Here is a 5,074-nt window from a genome sequence, read left to right on the forward strand (position 1 = left end):
GGCCCCAGCCCCGGCCCCAGCGGCCCCTTGGCGCTCCACCGCGACTTTCCCACAACAGGTGGAAACACGCCAGCGAGCGCGGGCGGGAGGAGGAAATGGAGAAACGCTGGCTGCTCTCCTCCCACCTGCCGGGCTGGATCTAATTCAGTTGAATGGGGAAATCGTATCCCCCAAACCAAACAACCAGCCGGAAAATCCTCAACCAGGTGCTGCTGGCAGGATTCTCCCTTCCTGGGCGCCCCCTCCCGTCCTCCCCGGTCGTGCCGGGTGCCACGGTCGCGCGACGCCTGTGGCGCAGCCCTGCGCGGGGGTCGCGCGGGGAGCGGTTCCCGCCGCTCCCCACCCCCCGCCCTGGTGGTGTTCCCACATACACACATCGGCGTCCTCAATTACGACCTGCTCCCGAAGTGGGAGGCTCGGGAGGGCAGGGGCCTGTTACTGAATGGTGGGGGCCGGCGGTGGGGACTGCAAGGACTCAGAGATTCGTTGACTTGAAAGGGTCCTCGAAGTTCCTGCTTTAAAAAGTCCGTGAACCAACCCGAAATGGGAACAGTGGCCCAAGCTCATCAGGGCTCTGTGTTGAGGACTCTCCCCCTCTCTGTGTCCCCCAGTCTCCACAGCCACACTTAGGAACAGACGCTCATCTATAAAACAAGCAGCAAGCCTTCTCCGCACCCATCCCGCCCCCCATCTTACATATGGATGGTTTTCCCCCTCGTGATAGTTTTTTTTCTTGAGAGACTGACTGTCTTGCGAATCCGCCCCTCTATCCTAGTCCCCTCTTCTTTTATTCTAGGCCAGTAAACTCTTTCCGAGACCTTTCTACACTTGAGATGAAGGCGATGAGTCAGTTTCTTATTTTTAAAAAAGAAATTCAAATTGCAGTCTCCCCAATTACAATCTGATTTGCTCTTACGTGCACACATAATCGGAAAACGATTGTTTCCTAAATGTAAGACTCACCCCCTCCCTCCAAAAAAAAGAAGTATTGATTTAGATGGTGTGTTTACTTTAATGTGAAAGGTCCAGAAAAGCTATAACAGCATTTGCAAATTATGTATCTTATGTATATTATCTGCTAGAAAGAGTTGGGACACCTAAAGACGAATGACTTAATCTCTCCAACAGAAAGACCTTAAATTAAGTCGGATAAGGTGTTTACTTTGTTTACTTTGAAGTCATGCTGCTTCCTGTCGGGTGATTTATTTTGTCTCAATGTGTTTGAAAGATTGGTAGGTCATCATTTTGGTTCCGGGTGGGGAATGGGTGGCCAAGAGGAGATGCCTTTGTAATTGCTTTACAGAACTTGATGAGCTGAGTTCATGAGGTTAGGCTCGCCCAATTGAGGGCAACCAGAGGGCAGCATCCTCATTGTGAATGTACATGGTTTGGTGCCTGGTCGCCACAGAGTAACTGCTTCTGAAGCAAAATTTGTGCTTTAAAAAAATAAACACTTTCTAGAATCTGCACATAAACAACTTGTTCAGATATAAGTGAACTACAAACTAGCCTATTCAGTGCCTGGGCCTGTTAACTAATGAACCAAGGCTTCTTACAATCAACATACAAATCAACCATGTGGCTGTCAGTGAAATATTTTCTTTTATGAAGGGGGGAATCTAATTGGTTGCCATCTCCTTCACAGAAAACAATTGTTCCACACCTTTGCCTAGACACTTCAATTTCCAAGGGACAGATTTTATATATGGTCTTTTAAATAACTGTACTTTATAATTCAACTAAAACTTACTTCTGCCCCACATCTTTTTCTTTTTTTCTAGCCCTTGATTACTATAAATGCTTTTAGTGCTCAGAAGCACCTATGTGAGCAAGTGCCAAAGAAAGAGGAAAGATGAAAAATACATGTTTAAAAGTCTGGGTAGCAATATTTTGAGCAAACAAGTACAGACTGCTTGAATTTTAACAACTTAAGGTTTCCATATATTTAAAACATGTGACCTATACCTGAACATAGGACTTCAGTGTAGTACTTTATTCTTATGGACATATGTCACATACATGTCCAAATCCTGCATGTTATTTTTTTTTTTTAGCAATCACAAGTTTGTATAGAGGTGGATTTTTTTCAAGGGAGGTGAGGACTTCTGTCTTTTATTGCCATCAAGAGTTGAAAATTGCTACCTCAACTGGTAACATTTGTTGAGGGATTCTTCCCTATTTAGATTTGATTATCATGAGGTAGAGTCCATTCTTAAATGTCTTAGTTTTTATGTCCCTGTGCAAAAACTGGTCTAATTTTAGGGCATTTTAGATTATAATCTCAGATGATTATTAAAATGCCACCTGTAATGTGTTCATAATTATATACACATGTGTGTGTATCAGAGCTGGGTTGAAAATTAGTGCCTATAAAATGAGACATTTGTTAAAGAATATTGAAAGGTACTATATAAATCCAAAATTTCAAAAAACATTTCTGTCAGCGTATATTTATCTTCTACTCAAAAGTAGTCAAATTACATGCCTTATGGTGAATTTTTTTTCTTGCGTGTGAACAATCTTTTCAATATATTTTTCAGTAGCCAAAGATAAGCAAGAACAGAAAAAAATAATTGACTTGGGAACAAGTTTTCGATTTCACCACTAGAGGATGTTGAGTCACAGCATCTACAAATGACAAACATCTGCATAAAAAATTGTAAGAGATCCAGACTACAATGTGGTATTCAACTCATCCCTTTTGAAATTCAGATCCTAACGCTACTGCTTCCTTGGGGTATCTAGATAACTTTTTCCCATTTTGTGACTAACTCTTACCTTTATTTACATTTCGCGAAGTAGGAGGGAAGTGTTGTTATTAGACTAGGAAGTTGTCCTCAGGAGCATGCATTTATTTGATATCATTAGTCAGGCATGTGTGTAAAACACTAGTTTCCATTGGCACACTCTCTTTTAAAATCTAACATCTCTGCCACCTAGTGCTGGAAAAAATCATTTGAAGGGGCTTACTTTTTAAAACTCAAGTGTCATATTGATGTAAGAATTTGAAATATTGAGGCTTAGAATAATTTGACCAAGAAATACATACCTTCCGTATAGTAAGCATTATGTTGGCTGGAAGGTTGACTGAGACGTGATCCTGGGATTTAGCGAGGAAAACAAAACTCACAAATAATTACAAGTTATCAGAAATTCAGTGAAGGAAAAATTACTTCTAGCTGCAGTTGTTCCTCAGGGAGGGCATACTGGGTATAGTAAATAATTTAAACTTTAAAATAAGTAAATGACATTTAAAGTCGAATGGAGGCAAAGGAGAGAAATAAAGGTGTAGATGTGGAAAGAACAAAATTTTGGTCATATCGATTCATGTGAGGCTCGACACGAAAGAGTTCTAGATGATCAATTAGGAACGATGGTACATTGAGGACAAACTGTGGAGTGTTGGTACATAATTCTGCAGGCAATGAGGAACTGCCGGTGATTCTTGAGAATAACATCTCGATTAAAGCATGATTAATTATGTAATTCTCTACCCACAAATCTTGAAAGCTTGATTGCAGGGTCTAGCAGAACAGCTCAGCTATACCTCTAATGAATGTATAGTCCTTCCACCTAGGAACGTTCTCTTCAGTTGATTTTTGCTGCTTTGGGAAGGGTAGCATGGGGTTGGTGAGAGTGCATGAGGAACACCTGCATAACCAGACAGATCAGCTATATCTCTGGAGGTGAAGGATGGGATAGATATTCTACCCAGGTGGTCCTCATTTTGAAGCTGCAGTGTCGACTAAAGGATGGATTTAAGACGGGAGACTTCGGCAACATACAGACCAACTTTGAGGTTCCTGCAGAAATCTAGGCAAGCACAGGCCTTCACTATGGCATGGCAGTGAAAGTGAGACGAGAATAAGTAAAGATTCTACAGAGCCATGTGTCAAAGGATGCAGGTAAAAAGATGACATATAAGATTATACCCTAGGTTTGAGTTTGGCTCATTGGTTTAAGGGTGGCATGAAAATATTCATGAGGAAGACCTGATTTTAATAGGAGAAATAGAAAAATCTCTGCTTTAAACATGGAAATTTGAAGTATAAGAGAGACATGTAGATAGAAATGTCTAATGGATGACTGGAAGTATGGGAATGGAGGAGAAAAATGGAGGTTGGGACTCGGATTCATCCTATAAGGGAATAATGATCGAAACCATGAAAGTGAGGAGAGCTTAGAAAGAAAAACTGAAAAGGGGTGAAATAGCATAGGGGGAGGAAGAGACAGCCAAGAAGGTGAGTGGAGAAGCCAGAAAGATGGGAAAAGCATAACTGAGCAACGTCACACCTGCCAAAAGAGGGAGACAAAGCAGTCAAGGATTCGAAGACCGAGGAGAAAAAAGGCAGCTTACCACCCCCTGAAGAGGAACCGCAATTGTTGGTTCAAGATTGGGGGATGTACCAGAGTGTAAGTGATTAATAGATAAGGAATTAGAAAGTAAAGATAGCCAACTTAAAAGATCCTCCATAAAGTTTGCTGGCGAAAGGAAAAAAATTCAAATCCTTGAATAGGCAGAAGGAGTTTTCTCTTTTAGAATTTACTTTTTAATTTACATACAAAAAAATTTCCTGTTTTTTGGGTGTACAATTCATGAGTCTTGTCAAACGTATAGTCATGTAACTATCACTGTAATCGTGGTCCAGAAGAGTTCTCTCATCCCGAAGAATTCCTTCAGGCTGCCCCTTTGTAGTCAGGCTCTCCTCCTTCCCCTGGCAACCACTGATCTGTTCACCATCCTTCTAGTTCTGCCTTTTCCAGAATGTCGTAAAAATGGAATCTTTTGAGCCTGAATTTTTTCATTTAGCGTAATGCATTTGAGATTCAAAGATGTTGTAGCAGTAATTATTGATGATTCGTTTGCCATTGTAATGAAGTACAACCGAGATTGTTAATCTATCCATACTTTGAGGAACATTAAATTATTTCCAGGATTTGTCAATTATTAATAATGCTGCTGTAAATATTTACATACAGGTTTTTCTCATTTATCTAAGGGAAATACCTAGGAGTAAGATTGCTGACTAATGTAAATGTTTTTAAGAAACTACCAAACTGTTTTCTAGAGCGG

The sequence above is a fragment of the Pteropus alecto genome, unplaced genomic scaffold (genome assembly GCF_000325575.1).
Source record: "Pteropus alecto unplaced genomic scaffold, ASM32557v1 scaffold185, whole genome shotgun sequence".
Lineage (NCBI taxonomy): Eukaryota > Metazoa > Chordata > Mammalia > Chiroptera > Pteropodidae > Pteropus > Pteropus alecto.